The sequence below is a fragment of the Dama dama genome, chromosome 14 (genome assembly GCF_033118175.1).
Source record: "Dama dama isolate Ldn47 chromosome 14, ASM3311817v1, whole genome shotgun sequence".
NCBI lineage: Eukaryota > Metazoa > Chordata > Mammalia > Artiodactyla > Cervidae > Dama > Dama dama.
Window position 1 is genome coordinate 69593448 of NC_083694.1, and position 16977 is coordinate 69610424.

General features: G+C 43.6%; 1 protein-coding gene across 2 annotated transcripts in view; it reads right to left on the bottom strand.

Moving 5' to 3' along the window:
- HSD11B1 (hydroxysteroid 11-beta dehydrogenase 1) overlaps positions 1-16101 on the bottom strand; it is a 62376-nt gene extending 46275 nt beyond the window's left edge. The window contains exon 1 of one of the 2 annotated variants that reach the window (XM_061161047.1): positions 16087-16101. The gene's annotated coding sequence lies outside the window, so the exon portion shown is untranslated. Of the gene's footprint in view, positions 1-12911; positions 13019-16086 lie in introns of those variants that run through there. The other variant, XM_061161046.1, reaches the window with a different exon arrangement.
- Positions 16102-16977: the final 876 nt, after the last annotated feature.

Below are 16977 nucleotides of genomic sequence, written 5' to 3' on the forward strand. Positions count from 1 at the left end.
CTGCCCCCACTGAGCCCCTTGTCGTCAGGGGGCCACTCCGACTGTGGGGACTTCTCATCTCCCTCCGCCACTCCTCAGAGGCCCCGGTCCCATCCCACCTCTACTTCTTTTCCTCCCAACCCCTCACGTCCCACTAGTTCACCTGGGGGTCCCCCCCATCCCCTTAGGTATCGGCGGTCCCAGTGCCTAGTAGGTGTCCCCGTTGTGAGGAGACACGGACTCCGCTTCCTTCTATTCCGCCATCTTGACTCCATCTTCTAAGGATCCTCTTAACAATCTTAAAAATCATCAAGGCTCTCAAAGAATTTTTACATATGTGGGTTTATCTATTGATATAGATGTATTAGAAATTGAAACTGAGAATTTCTTGTTTTAACTCAAGAATACAGAAGCATCCATATGTTAAGCTTTGTATTATTACACATCTTATAGGCTAGGGAAACTCAACTGAGAAAGAGAAGGAAAGAGGAGGAATAAGGTTTTAATATGATTATGAAAACAGTTTTGACCTTTCAAACTTCCAAGAGGGTCTCAGGGACCCATGGGGACCACACTTGGATCCCATTACATGATCCCATTACTTGGATCCACTGTATGTTTATAGTTACGTGGCTGGTTCTCTCATTAGCTTGTTAACTCCTGGAGGCCATGGACTATGTCTTTTTCATCTTTGTCTCTCTTCATCTCCTTCTAACTTTGCTCCAAAATAGGCATTCTGCAAAATTTTGCTGTTTTAGTGTTTGCAAGGCACTGCAGCAAAGAGAACATTGCTATCTTTCTGGAGCCTGATTTAATCTAGGAAAGTCACTGAGATTTAGAATTTTGTCCAGAACTGATCAACCCCCTGCCCCATAATCCTCTTTTGTGGTGCTCAACAATTTGAAAACTAACAAATAATAATAATAAAAAAGATAAAAGGAAATACGAATGTTTCACCTAGCACTTGTTTGGACTAGATTTTCACAAATCAAGTAAAGTTTCTTTCACTGCCATAGCAACAAACCTGAACTGTTCATTCCTTCACGCTGCTCCTCCTTTGTAAGGCATTGACCACCTACATTTCAGAGCAGGCTTTCAGTGAAATGCCCTCGGCATGACCCGCGCATGGTCAAAAACCCACGTAGAATGAATCGCTTTCAGCTGAAGGTGCATGGCTGAGCCCAGCCAGGAATTCTCTCTGACTTGCTTACCCCCATCTAAATGAATGAGGTCAAGAAAAACACGGAGGGGAAAAGAGGTCAGGAGCAGCCACAGGGCAATTCCTGAGCATTTGGTATAACATGAAGATCACAAATGGAGCACCTGTCATTTCTGAGGCAGCCGTGGACGGAGTACCCTTTGGAACTGTTTGGTAGCTTTGTCAAGGAAGAAGTCTCTTCCCTCTGAAAACTCATCCTGCCAGTGGAACTGTGAGTGGGCAGACCTCGGAGTAAAAGGTGGGTGAACCCTCTCTGTTTGGAGGTTCTGCCTTCCCTGGGAAAATAGCACCAACAGGTTGAGACAGGAAAGGATCTTAGCATAATCTTGTAGGACGCATAAACTTCTCCCCTTCCCTCGGTCCTCCCACGCTGCTCCCCACCCCGATCTGGTTCCTCAGGTCTCATTTTGTTGTTGTTGTTGTTAAGAACTGCTAGGTCTGTGCCATCAGGAAATGGCAACCCCACTCCAGTATGCTTGCCTGAGAAATCCCATGGACTGAGGAGCCGGGCAGGCTCCAGTCCGTGGGGTCGCAAGAGCCGGACACAACTGAAGCGACTTAGCCCAGCAAGTCTGTGCCATGGCTGCCAAAATCTGTTCCTAGCCAGGGAAGCAGCTGAGAAATGAAATTAATCTTTTATGGCAAGATGAGAAAAATTTAAACAAAAAAGTCTTCTCCATCCTCTGGCCTCCTCTTTCCTCCCACCAGGCATTATGTATCTGCATTGTGTATCGACCAAAACGCCCCCATCGACAGACATACCTGCTTAGCCACAAAGAGCCATAGTCTCCCAGCGTCAGGAGGACAATTCCTTAAAGATAACATTTTTTCATGGCGCTTAGATGTGGCTTACATAAACTATCAATAGTGCATCATTCATTGTACATCAATATAATGCCTCTCTCTCAGAAAACTTACATAACTGTGCCTTGAATTCTAACAGGTGGAACAATTCTCAGAGCTTTCCGAGATGCTCTTCCCAGCTTATAATCCTCAAATTTGGCTCAGATAAAATTTTCCTTTTCTTTCTTAGGCCAGCTGATTATTTTTTTGTCGGCACAACTATCATTTTACATTATTTTGTTTAATAACATGGACTTCCTGCCCTCCCCACCCCCAATCCCCTTCTTCTCCCTCTCCAGTCTACCTAACAAGAGGAAGAGTTCTGTTTGTCAGCCCTTCTGCAGGACACTATTCCTAACAGACAGGTTTACTCATATTTTCCAACTAATGGAAGCTCAGATGCAGGAAAATGAACTAGAGATGGGTTAACCTGCCCTGCATGTGCTGTCTTGACCCTGCTGGTCACACGTCGTCGGGTGGCAGGGGGACTGGCGAGGCAGAGTAACTGATGTCTGTTTGCCTAGGAGAGCTGAGAGCCTCTTGGGAAAGAGCAGGAACCCTGATGAGGCCCAGAGTTTGGCTTGATTCCCTCCCCTCGGCTGGGGGGCGGGGGGCAGGGAGGGCAGGGCAGAGACAATTCTAAACAAGTCTTACTTGCAGTTTTTCAAGTTTTCCCCTGGCCCACGGCATGTGAGCTTGCACTGGAGCTCTCAGTAGCCTCACAGAGTAACTGTAAAAATCACTCCCCAGAAAGTTTCGTGAGACATGGGTAGCACTAAGGCTCGGGGGGAGAGGCCCACACAGTGGAGAGGACCGACCAGCAAAGCTGCCACACGGTTTCGGACCCCCGTGTTTTCTCTTGGTTGTTCAGCCCGGTTTTCAGGTGGGCATAGGACCCTCTGCCAGGCAGGTTTCTTAGGGTGCCAGTGACCGCAGTGTTAGAGGGAGACCACTTCCCTCTGGGGAGAAGTAGGGTTGCCACATTTAGCAAACAGAAAGTCAGGCCAGCCAGTCAAATTTGAATTGCAAGATAGGCAACACATCCTATTTTAGGATCTGTATAATCTCCAACTATTCCATGGATTATACTTATGCTAAAACATTATTCATGGTTTATCTGAAAGTCAGATTTAACTGGGTGTTCCGTGCTTTTTCCTGGCAGTCCTAGAAGTGGGCAGAACTTTGGGGACATTGGGAGATTGTACCTTACATTATGGACAAAGTATCCTTGATCGTAGTAGCTACTGAGAGTGGAGGTTAGAACACCTTAGGTACCTTCATCACAGGGGGACCCAGCGGCCCAGCCGCAGATAGCCCCCAACGGGGCCAGTAGCAAAGGAGGAAAGGGGTACATGCTGCATGGCGGCTGAGTGGTTTAATCTACTAATATTTATTTAGGGCGTTCCACAGAGCAGGTCCTGTGACCTATGAAAAAGCAAAATGCTTTCCAAGGTTAGAAGGAGACAGACATGGCAGTCAATGAAATGGGACGCAGAGGTTGCTGTGTGAGAAAAGAGAAGGCGCTGTGGAGGAGAATGGAGTGTTTGGGAAACTGGGCAGGGTCACTGAATTGCAAGGGGCGGGGTTACATGGGGAGAAATCCGTCCGGAGAAGCTGGCAGGAAGCACACCCCTGAAGGCCATCCACCCGAACCACTGGAATTGGTGGTTCCGGCATTTACTTCCAGACGTGAAGCCTCTGCACCCTGGTTGCATCCCAGAACCCTTCCTGTTCGCTGGCCTTTTCATCCTTCCCAGCCTTAGGCTGAACATTCTGGTCCACCTGCCCACCTCGGGCTCGTCAGTCCAGCCTCACTGTCTCCATCAACACTTCCCTCTCCTGGTGCCATTGGGGTGCTGGGTCTGGCTGTGTCCCCCGGCGGCTTGCAGCTCCGGAGCTTTGCCCCTGCTCCCAAGCCTCTTCTCCCCTTGGATTCTGTCCATGTATATTCTCTGGGCTTTCTTCCTTCCTCTCTGCCTGCTTCCTCCACCGGGAGGCGCTCTTTAGAGGTCTGGATCCCTTGAATGTTGGGGTTGGTCTTGCTTCTGTCCTCATTCTGTCCTTCTCTTTCTATCTTCTCTGGGCATTTCCCCTCATTCTTGCTGTTCCAGTCGCTTTCTTTAAGTTGATGTGTATTAGAAATCTCTCTCTCCTGTACAGCCTTGTATGCTAAGCTTCAGGTCGCATAACCACCTGTTTACTCAACCTGTCCCTCTTCATGCCTCCTAAACACCTCAAGCTCAGCATGCCCAAACTGACCTGATTTTTTTTTTTAAAACAGCTTTTGGGAAGTACCATTTATAGACCAGAAAAGTATCTCATGGTAAGTGTACAATTCAATGTTGTTGTTTTTTTTTTTAAACAAATTTGCAGAGTTGGGAAACTATCAAAACTATCCATCATCAAATGATAAACCATTCCCATCACCCCCCAAAGATTCCTCTTGCCCATTTACAATTACTTCCTGTCCCTCTCCCCTGGCGTGGCCAACCAGTAATCTAGTTTCTGTCTCTCACACTAGTGGAATCAGATGATATGTGATCTTCTGTGCCTGACTTCTTTGACTTGTGGTTTTGAGGCTCATCCTGGCATCCTTCTCATAGCATGTATCTGTACTTTGTTCCTTTTTATTGCTGAGTCATTTTCCCATTGTGTGGATGTACTACATTTTGTTTACCCATTCACTGATTCACAGACATTTAGAATTTCCACTCTTTGGCCATGATGAATAGTGCTCCTAGGAGCATTGGCGACAAAGTCTTTGTGTGGTGTTGCTGGGTTATGTGGTAAATTTATGTTTAACTTTCAGAGAAACTGCCAAACTGTTCTGTAGTGACTTTGTGATCTGTTTCAGTCAAGGGCTTCACCGTCCCCCCAGTTAATGCTTCAGAACCTTGGAAATCCTTCTCTACTCCTCCCTCTCCGTCGCCCCACATTCCATTTCTCACCAAGCCCAGTTGATTCTATCTCCTAGATATCTCTAGAACCACTTCCCCATCTTCACCCTCACTATGACGCTCCTAATTTGGGTCACTGCTACGTTCTGCTTTAGCAGCCTCCTCACTCTTCTGTCTGCCTACTCCACCTTCTCCAATCCATTGATATATTAAAAAAAAAAAAAAGCTTGTGAAACATTTGATATGCACAAAAGAATAGAAGAAGCCATAAATGACTTATGGGGCAATAATAAAGCAAAGGTCTATTGGCCTACCATTCAAATTAAGACCTGACTGTTGCCAAAACTGTAGAAGTGCCCTGTGGGCTTTAGTGCAACCAGTTCTTCTTCAGTGGCTCCTTATTGTCTTAAAGTTCAAACTCACTAGCTTTGCAAGTTCTTCAGAAGCTTTGAAATCCTTTCCCAGGAGTGTCTCACCATGCCTACCCCTATTCCTTCTTACCCTTCCGGGTCTTCTCCCCTTCAAAGTCACCCTCTCTTGGACACGTACGGTGCTCCCCACGCACCGGCTGTTTCTCTTATCACAACTGCCAGTACTATGTAGTCACAGTTGCTCATTTGTCTTTTTCTCCCATTACACGCAGGTCTGAGAGGCCAGTGTGTCTCCTGTGCTTAGCACAGTGCGTGCACATGTTAGATGCTAGAAAGCATTTTCTGAGTGTTTAATGGAAATTATACATACATACAGATGAAGATGCTTGTTAGGTATTTGAAGGTCAAGAGAAATGTCTAGGCTAGATATACTGCTTTGGGAGAATGAAATCATATAAACTAAAGTTAAAACCATAGTAGATGACACCCCATCTAGAGGGCGAAGGGTACAGTGGGATGTTACAGGAGAGGAGAACAGGTAGAAAGGGGCAAGGAGAAGCAGGGAGCAGGGGGACCCGAGGCAACAGGGAGGTGGGCTGGGGTGGGCAGAGGGCGGTCTCTATGAGGTGCCAGAGGTTCACAGCTTGGAAGCTTCTGAGGGGTCAAGGAGGATGAGAAGTGACAAAAATACTTTGGGTCCGGATATAGGAACTGCTGACCAACCTAGACAGCATATTAAAAAGCAGAGACATTACTTTGCCAACAAAGGTCCGTCTAGTCAAACCTATGGTTTTTCCAGTAGTCATGTATCGATGTGAGAGTTGGACTATAAAGAAAGCTGAGTGCTGAAGAATTGATGCTTTTGAACTATGGTGTTGGAGAAGACTCTTGAAAGTCCCTTGGACTGCAAGAAGATCCAACCAGTCCATCCTAAAGGAAATCAGTCCTGAATATTCATTGGGAGGACTGATGCTGAAGCTGAAACTCCAATACTTTGGCCACCTGATGCAAAGAACTGACTCATTTGAAAAGACCCTGATGCTGGGAAATATTGAAGGCAGGAGGAGAAGGGGATGGCAGGGGATCAGATGGTTGGATGGCATCCCTGACTCGATGGACATGAGTTGAATAAGCTCCAGGAGTTGGTAATGGACAGGGAGGCCTGGCGTGCTGCAGTCCATGGGGTCGCAAAGAGTCGGACATGACTGAGCGACTGAACTGAACTGAACTGAACGGGAGGCCTGTCAGGGTTCTGAAGGCACTGAGGCTGGAACACTATGGGTTGAGGAGGGATGTATTTGAGGAAAGAACAAGTTTAGTGTGAGTGTGGGGGAGAGGGGCTTTTGAGGAGCTTGGGTTGGGGGATGTGCAGATCTGAAGGAGGGTTCTGATCTTTAGGACAGCAGTGAGTTAAGGTTTCATTCAAATGTTTTTGAGTATTTTCTCTGTCCCAGACACAGTGCTGGGGTGAGCATGTTTTCAGCTTGCGGGAAAGATCCAACAGAGTCCCTGGCTAGAGAATCGCTGGAGTGGCAAGATTTATAGGGTCCCATGACTGGGCACGTGGAGACTCAAGGAAGTAAGGTGAGTGTGGATATCGAGCTCTTGCGGTCTCCTTCTAAATTCAGCGAGCTTTTTAGCCTAATGTGTTTCCTTCCTTTGATTTTTTCATTTTGAGAGGCAGATGGATCTGACTTCTCCATCTTTCCATCTCTGTTGGAGGGTAGGAGAGGAAGAAGGTGGGAAGTTGAATCCCTTAAGGTCTCCTTTCCCTCACGTTTGGCCACAAAATATTTAACTTTTATTCTCATTTCTGCCTCCCCCTGCTCTGTTCCTGGTCTGTGTACAGTCACACCTGTAAGGCAGGAGATGTCTTTCCCAGGTTGGTTGGATTTTTCCTTTTCTGTCTGATGGGAGGTTCACGAAGTTTGAGGGCTTGGAAACAGCCTGGGGAGAGGGCCTTATAGCAACTGAGGGAGAATGTCTAGGTTTAGGACATTTTGACAGGTTTCTGCCAGCAGAGGGAGCCCCAGGGCTGGGAGAAAAAGCACGGGCTGCACGCGTATGTGCGTGCTGACCCCATGGACCATCGCCCAGGCTCGTCTGAACATGGGATTGCCCAAGCAAGAATACTGCAGCGGGTTGCCATTTCCTACTACAAGGCATCTTCCCCCTTCAGGTATTGAACCCAAGTCTCCTGCAGTGGCAGGTGGATTCTTTACCACTGTGCCTCCTGGGAAGCACAGACTCCTGGGGTTTAAAATCTCAGGAATGAGGTCTCTCTCGTGTTTCCTGCAGTCCAGAGGGGTTTATGGGTTAAGATAAGAGAAGACTGAAAGAGGGAAGGAGGGAGGAAGAAGACGGACTCACAGTACACCAACATATTCACAGAAACAGTTACACACACAAAAATCACATAACCCCCACCCCCCCACCACGCGCTCCCAGTTTCTGCTTTAGTCCAGTGATTCCTAAAACTTGCTGTGCAGTTGAATCATCTGGGGGAGCTAAGGGCAGACTCCCAGGTCCCACCAAGGCATGTTGAATGGGAGCCATCAAGGGTGGGACCCAGGAATCTGTATTTTTGGAAAGTGCCCAGGTGATTCTGAAGTAGCCTTTAGATAAACAAACTGGCAAACTCCTCTGGGTAGTTAGGTAAATACTTCAAGCAGAGCTTGTTTGAGACTGAATTTAATGGCTCCAGCCATCAACATGTTGAGTGGTAATAGAATGTAATCCATGAATGCTGTTATGACTGAGTCATTTCCTTTTTTTCTTTCTTTCCTTCTTTTTCTCCCTTCTCTCCCTTCTTTCCTTTCCAAGTAATTTTTGTGTTCATTAATATAATACAGGAACACTGTTTACAAAGTCACATGATATCAAAAGTCTTATAATGCTAACAGCAACCCTTGCTTCTCCCTTCCCCATGCCCAGGTCCCTTTCAAGGGCAACCACATTTTAAAATCTTATTTCTTTCCTCTGATTAACTCCATATTTTAAAACATTTACTGCCATTCTTGATTTTGTAATGTTAGAAATTATTTATTGATTTCCCACTAAGGAATATTAGGACTTGCCATTTTATTTTACAACACACACAGATACTCATTCCCTTCCAGCTAGGTTCCTAACACTATTAAATCACAATTTTAATTAAATCATTTTATGACTGATTTTTTGCAGCTCAACAATTTGATGTACTCTGATTGTATTTTTTTGTCTTCTTCTACTCCCCACCACCCCCGGGAGTTAATAATCATCTCGTTTTTGTTTGTTTGCTTACTCGTTGTCATGTTCTCCAAATCCTCTGGTAAAAGCAATACAGCTCAAATAAATTGGTCATATTAATTGGATAATCTATATATTTTTTCCCTTGGAGACATTCATTTTGGAGCCCCGGGTCTTCCTGTTCCAATCCAGACTAGGAGCTTGATAGGCTGGTAACTGGGACCTCCCTTTAGCATCCTCCTGGCTACCCCAGCTCTCCTTGGCTTGCTTCCTCATGAATAAGAGGGGCCCGAGTGTGGGGCGCTGTTTCACATCTAACACTTTTGCATGGGCTCTGATCCACCAGACCCTGGTCACGTACAGGCCAGGATGTTGGCTCTGCCAGCATCCTTACTTTACCTTCTTCCTGATTCATTGTTTGGCTGAGGAAGGATTTATAAATTGGGGATTATTTTCATCCGAAACTGGAAGACATTGCTGTGTTGCCTTTCAGTTTCTAGCTCCCAGTGTGGATACTGAGGAGTTCAGTTTCTGTTTGGACTCCTGATCTGGCTTCGTGAGCTGTTCTTCTTCTCTCTAGAACTTTTGGGATCCTTTTCTTCCCCCTGGTGTTCTAACATTCCTAATTATGTGCTTTGAGGAGACAGTTTTGTGTTTTGTTTTGGTTCATTGTGTTGAACACTCACTGGGTCCTTTCAATATGGAAATTCAAATCTTTCATTATGGGAAATTTTGGAGAAATTATCTTTCTGGTTAATATATTCCCCTCCATTTTCTCTGTGTTCTGTTTTTGAACTTCTTATTAGAAGATGTCAGAGCTTCTGGATGAATTGGATCTTGTAAATTTCTTATTGTTTTTGTCCAAATTTTCATCTCTTAACCTTTCTGTCCTACTTTCTGGGAGATTTTGTCAGTTTTATCTTCCAGTGTTTCATTTTAATTTTTAAATTTCCAGTTATATTTTTATTTTACAAAGCTCCTCTCTGTTCGTGACTGCTTTTTTTTAAAAAAAAAAAACAACAAAAAACCAAATGCTGACTGCTTGATCTTCATTGATGGACGCACTGCCTTCTTTTATCTCTGAGGGGATATCAATATTGTCAAGGGCTATTGTTAGTAATTTCTTCTGACCCTCAAATATCAGTATGTATAATCTTTTCTCCCTTTGGTTGTATAGTTTCTCCAAGGAGGAATGCTTCATTCCTCTGCCTACAGTGGGCCGGAGTAAGGAGAACGAAGAGGTGTATAAGTTGGGCTGTGTGTGTTTTGGGAGCTAAGTCAGGATAAGGGGCTGGGCAATCTCATCTTTCAGTGTGGAGGCTTCCTCTCATCCTCTGTTTCCAGCTCTATGCCTGAACCCACCTTTTGCTGTGTCTGATGTCCCTGAGCCTGGCAACTCTTTAGCCAATTTCCCCAGAAAATAAACTTTCCTTCCTCTTGGAGGGCCCGTCTCTTCCTCTGCATCGAGGTTCCTGGTGCCCTGGTCCCTGAGATTCTTCTGGGCTCTGTGGCTTCTCATTGCCCTCCTACCAGAGGCTGTTGGGCCTCAATAGTCTCCAGTTGGCTAAGTCACTTATCCCTCATCTATCCACTTTCCATTCTCTGAAGGGGTGTTGGCATTTCTCATCTGTTGTGTCCATGCTGGCTCTCTTTTGTCCTTGCCCCTTATAGCATGTGCATTATTCTACTGTGATCGGTGTACTTTGTAAGGGAGGAGAAATAAATGTTTGTTCCACTGGAATGTTTAACCCTAGGAAGCTCTTTTGAGTAGCCTGACAGGCTTTTTTGAGAAGCCTATAGTACTGCCATCTTCTGTTCCTCCCAAGATACTCAGAAATCAAGACTGTGGGAGGGAGACATTTTATTAAGTCATTTGAATGGAAGAAAAGAAGGGGGAATCTTTCATTTGTTCACTCATCCATTTTCCCCAGATATTTATTGAGCACTAGTAAATGTCCAGTGTGGTTGGTGCCAGGAATGTGCAAGCTGAGCAATGTCTGGTGTCTTCCTTCAAGGAGATGGTAGTTAAGTATAAGGAGGGTAGGCAAGTAAGTCAAAGCTCACAGTATCATAATAACAGCGCCGCTGTAGTACAGTAGTAAGTCGAAGCTCACAATTGTGTAATAACAATGTGTATAGGGTGCTAACAGGAAACAGAGTAGGGTAGCCAAGTCAGGCCAAGGCAGTGGGAAAGCTTTCTGGGAGGAAGTGATCCTGGGGCTAAGTTTTGAAGAATGAGTACAAGTTATGGAGATGAAGGAATTGGGGGAAGGCTGTACCCAGTAGAGGGAACTGTCTGTGTTTAGGTAAGGAATCTAGAGATGGCTTGAGAGGTCAGAGCGACCTCAAGTAGACTGAAGTGGCTGGAGCAGGGGTCCACGCTGGGGAGAGGCCTGAGTCACTGAACTATAAATACTCACATTAGCATGACGCTGAGACTAGTAGTGAAAGCTGCAAAAACCATCATTTCGTCTTCTCTCCGTGAATTTGAGCAAATTAAAGGAAACTATTTATATTAATAAAAGGAGGGTACCATGTGATTATATAAAGGGATAAGGTATGTAAAATGCTGGCTCAGTAGTAGGACTGTAAAGTATTCTAGCTCTCGCATGACAAACCTGCCTTCAACCCTTCTACTCACTCCAATTTCCTAACAGTTGTAAGACAGATTCTAGAAAAGCTCAACTATTAGCTTTAACTATTAAAATCTTTTCCCTCTTTCTGTTTCTGCCAGATAAGGATTACTTAAGCATCTTTTAATGGAATATTTTATTTTATTTAATCAGAAGATGCCGTGTTTATAAATTCTTGGATGTTTGGGGCACTTCTTTGTAAAGTGTCTTGCAAGGCTCCTGGGTGGAGCCAAGATAATTGAGTTCCAGTCTCCCTCTCCTCCACTGACATATATGTGACCTTGGAGAAGGCCCTGCCCCTGTCTTGGCTTCAGTTCCCTCACCTGGCAAACAAGAGGAATTAAATTAGATTACCTTTAAGATTTGTTCCAGCTTGGAAACTGGATGCATGGAGCTTTTTAGCTCAACTGAAATTAGTATCAAGAAAGAGCTAGGATTTTTGGATTTTATTTTCATATCATACATAAGAGGGAAATGCAGTTCCTTTCAAATTTTGGCAAGCAAGCAGAAGTGAGATTCTTCCATCTTTCCTCACTTCTCCCGCCCCTCTTTCAGCTTCTGACTGTGATTTACTCACACAGAACCCAAAGAAAAATACTGGCACTAAAAGAAAAAAAAAATTCAAGTATGTCTCCTTGAACTGGTAAGCTCTGTTGGAAAATTTGGGGGAGCAGGACTCTTCAAAGCCAACTGTTGTGGAAACACACCAGCATCGTCTATAAGCACTTCCCAAAGCATGGGTTTGCTGCTGCTGCTGCCTGCAAGGCGCTTCAGTCGTGTCCGACTCTGTGCGACCCCATAGATGGCAGCCCACCAGGCTCCCCCATCCCTGGGATTCTCCAGGTAAGAACACTGGAGTGGGTTGCCATTGCCTTCTCCAGAGCATAGGTTTAGCAGTTTTTAATCCCCTCAACTGACTGGAACCTTCTGGATGGTACTGTCTGTAGATGGCAAGGGAGGATTTGGGTAAATGGGGGTGTGGAGGGTGGGGAATTCTATTTCCTGCTCCTGTTAGGTTTTCGCTAGTGGACCTGAAACCAGGGCGTTTCAATTCTGTCTGATCAGATGCTTGTAAGGTTCAGAAGATCAGTATCCCGAGCAGCAGGCTGGACTGGGATTAAGGAATAGATGAACAGCACAGAAAGAATTTTGACTGATCACTTCACGTCTCCCTTAGTCCTTTGAACAAGTTTCCTTGAGATAAAACATGCCTTCTTCAAAGCTCTGGATCTCAATATTAAAAATATTGAACTAGCTGACAACTGGACGCAAAAAGCAGATATTAGCACTGTTAGTAATTCCCGAGATACAGCTGAGTGTTTGTGCTGTCATTGCTTTAAAGCCAGTTTATAAAAACACAACCTGCAATCTTTGTATGATTTCAACAGAACATGCAAACTTTTTAAAAACTATTTTTGCAACTTTTCGTTCCAACTTAACTTTCTGTCCTGAAATGATCAGAATGTACTCAGTGCCAGTAACAGACATCTGGTTCCATCTGTGTTTTATCACATCTTCCCTCCTGCACATTGCAAAGCTCATCGGGCATTTCTTTAGGGTTTTTTGTTATCTGTTTTTGACCTGCATTTGACATTGAAGTCTCTTTCAGCCCAGCCCTCCGGTTTATCCCAAATAGATGCATTATTTCAACAGCAGTTTTTTGAGGACCTACTATGGACTAGGCCCTGACACAAATGGTGATGCTATTGTATATTATTGTGATTTAAAAAAAAAGTCTTACCTTGGGGTTTCAACCAAATTTGGCTTCTTTTTATTGATCTTGTTTTTCCTTTTGCTTCTTTTTCTCCCTCTCCCTCCTCCTCTGCCTTCCCTTCTGCTTCATCTCTTTCTTCCTCTGCGGTTTCCCACTCTTTGGGGAGGGGCAGGATTTCCTGCTCAGAAGTTGGTTGGTTTCTGGGAGGAGTCAGAAGACCTGAATCGGGACTGGAACCAGCTAGTCTGCCACCTGATACGAGAAGGTGAAACGCGGGCCAAGGAAGAAGGCCCTTAAGCTAGGACTGAGCTTGCAGCCAGGAGCCAAACCCCAAAGGTGAGCCAGAGGGGCCAATCCTGGGCATTGGGCATGAGGGCTCCCCAAAGGACAGAGGACCCCCACGGCCACCCATGGTGGGAATGCTTGGAAGTGGTCCTGGCAGTGGTTGCCCTGGAGACCTGTCCGTTACTACTGCTAGCTCTAAAACATGCCAGAGGCACGCCAGGCAGAACCCCTGTCCCACCCTTAGCGAGCGCTCTCTCTCAGATTCCTGGCTTTGCCTCAGGGGACAGGATCAAAACAAGAACTGGGTTTGGGCAGATTTTCCTTTCCCACCATGAGAGACCAGCCGTCGAGTGTGCTCTGAGAGGCTGTGAGCCTACATGTTTCTTAATTAGCAGCTCCTTGGGAATCATCGAGATGACTCGCAGACCACTGTGGTGACCACATCAGAGGGCGGCGTGGACGGCAGAGCGCAGACAGGGTGCCCAGGGCCTGGGGACTCCAGGAGCAGGGGCAGTGATTCCAGCCTGATTCCCGCCAGCTAGACGGAGAGGCGTATCCCAGTTCAGAGGTTTCCATTCTTTCGGACTAAGGCACGGGCAGCAATGTGTCCACAAAAATTTACTTTCTTCATCCATGTATGTATTCTCTATTCAACAGATATTTAATGAACATCTGCCTATTGCCAGGCATTGGTTTGGAAACTGGTTGTGACCTGAACTGCCCTGGTGAGGAGTATAATTGACGAGGGTTGTTGCGCTCTGATCTCTCTGTGACTTGGGGACGTCAGTTAGGAAGGACTGGAATTGTTGGGTTCTAGTGTCTCCCTTGTAGTAGCGTCACTGGGCAGGTTTTGGATAGTCATCTGTTTCTTAGTCAAAAAGGATCATTGGTTCTTCTGAAGACCCTTCTACTCCTTCAATATCTGCATGTATCATTATCTACAGGCTCCCAATTCTTAAAGGATGGAGGACTTTTTAATCTTATTTTTCTTTCAGGAGCCAGTTGTTTTATCTGGAGAACCATTAAGTTCTATTGATTTCTAGCTTACTTACATTCTAAGGCTCTCTGAAACCGTCTGGTCACATACTGGGTATTTTCTAAACTGCCAGGTTTGGATTTCAATTTTTTTTTTTTCTCATTAAATTTCCTAATTCATATTTGATCTCATAAAAAAAAAAAAAAACTATGAAAAAGACAAGTCTCCTTTTATTCCAACTGTTGGGTCTACTCCAGAATGCTCTTTGAAAATTTCCTGAAGTCTGTTTTCATTTTCAGTTTATTATTTTTAATTTTTGTCCACTATATCTTTAAAAGAAAGGCTTCTGGAATTGTCTTTTGTGCTATATTTTCTACTTTTTTCTTGCCTTCTTAAGGCACTTTCTTTTTTCATTTTACACAGTTGAATTATTTAAATTTTTCCTTTCTTAACCCTGCTATTTTTAAATATTTTTCTCCAGCTGAAGGATTAACAATTTACTGAACTAGTTGGTAACGATCTAGTCCAGAACAACAAGTACCCAATAAAATCCTAAGTTATGTAAAAAATTTTTATATGGCTTGCTAAGATTTAGGAAAATCCTTAATTTTAACTCTTAATATGGCTCCAGACCAGGGTTTTAAATTTAAGTTCTTTAAGACTGCCTTCTGGCTTAGCAAATTTACAATGTAATTGTTTCTTTTTCAAATAAAGCTCTGAAAAAAGGGCTCCTATAGAAGGTCAGGGAAAGGTGAGTGGAAGAGAGAGAAATGAAATAAGGTTGCTTTCAGAAAATATTAGAGTCTTTGAAAGAGACCGTGCTGGATTGGAATTTTGTTCTTTTGTCCCCAGCATACTAATCAAAGCAAACTACTGACTCTTTAAATTCCTGGAGTTCCTCTTAAATGTACTGATTTATTTAGGTGTTCCTCTAAAATGAATTAATTTATTGATTTTGATATGTCAAAAGTACCATGCTGACTATTGTTATTCTAAACTCAAAATTTTTGCCCTTTATCAAAGTAAATTCAAGAGTAGGGATTATAGCGCAACAAGAAAGCAGGAATTCTTCCAAGAGAAGTTTGCAGATTTGATGTAGAAGAACCCAAGAAAGGCTATTTAGTAAGGATGCATGCCTCTGAATGGGTTTCTTGGATCCCTTTTCTAAGCAAAAGTTAGGAAGGGGCCATGCATGCCACCTGACAAGTTTCCACCCAGAATATAGACTAAAAAATGACCTTCTTTCACACCTTGGTGAACAAAGAGTGCTACCATGAAAGCTTTGAAGGGAACCCAAAGCCAAGTTTGATCATTTACCTTTTCCTCAATTGGTCACTAGTCTAATGGAGTTCCAACTATTGTCCCCAAGGATCAGCTTGGATTGATGGTGACTTACTGGGCCATTCCACATGGAACACTTCTTTATTTGTATATCAGAAACAAGGCATTTCAATACAAAGCAAAAACATGTAAAATAAACTTGATAATAGTGATAAACAAAAGCAAAAGCAAAGTGAGAAGCAGGGGAATAGTAGTTTCATAGAAAATACAGTTATCAAAAGGTATGCCTCCCCCGCAAAAAAAAAAAGAGTCTAATGAACTTATACAAGACCTATGTCTGATTACTTAATAGTTAATTCCATGGACAGAGAAGCCTTGATGGGCTACAAGTTCATGGGATCACAAAGAGTCAGACACGACTGAGCAACTGAGGATACACACACCACATACCTTTCAGATAAAATGTCTAATGACCTTATACAAAGGCCCTGGTATAATTATTTACCAAAATGTGCACCTGTAAATGAATATTTCTAATTCCTTTACAAAAAGACTGAGATCTAATGATTTTATACAAAGACATACTTGATTAGAAATTATAGAAGCAGCGAGACCTCAGTGCAACCAGTCAAATTCAGATTATTGTTGAGACTGACTTACCTAGAAGCAGATCTGAGGGACAAGTAGAGTTTGGACACGAGGAACCTAGTAAGTATATCTTTTGGTTTTTGAGAAAGCATGAAGTTCAGAGTTTGGTGTACTTTCCCAGACATAAGTGGGCTGACCTCATCTGTAGCAGCATATTTATTTGTTCATTGGTTGGCACTCTGAAATATATTTATGGGGTGAGTCAGTTCCTGGTTAAATGACTGTCAGAAGTGAGGGACTGTTACTGATTTATTGGCTTGAAAAAACATGTTACCTGAGGGGAGTCGTGGTTTATGGAGCCAGTGGATTTAATACTTGGTTCTGTTTGCTATAATTAAACAACAATCAAATTTTCCCTAAGAAAATGTGAAACTTTTAAGTATTTGCACAGTCAATATTTGCTATTTATTTTTACTAGAACATAGTACAAGTTCACATCTGATATTAGCACAAAATTCTGTATATATATTTATTTATATTAATAGCACAAAACTATGCATATATATTACTTATGTTTTGTTGTGTTTTGTAAAGAGCAAGGTGACTAATAACTGTTTCACTAGGACTAAGACTAACTGTGAGGAAAATTAGATTCAACTATGAGGTTAAGGTATTTTCTAAGAGAAAAGAGCTTTAGTTAAGTAAACTTAATCAGGAAATAGTATATTTTTAAGTTAAGCAAACAATCAGGAAATCATTTATTTTTAATTAAATTCATTACTTTTAATAGTCATCCAGCAAGAAAGAATTTGTCAACATGCTAAGAAAAAGAAGAAGCGTTGAAAACATAGAGAAGGAGAGAGGGTTCTAGAGAAGCAGGCTGGGATGGGAAATACATTCCTTATTTTGTGGTTATATCAAACAGAATCCTAGCATCATATAGTTGGACGGGACCTCAGAAAT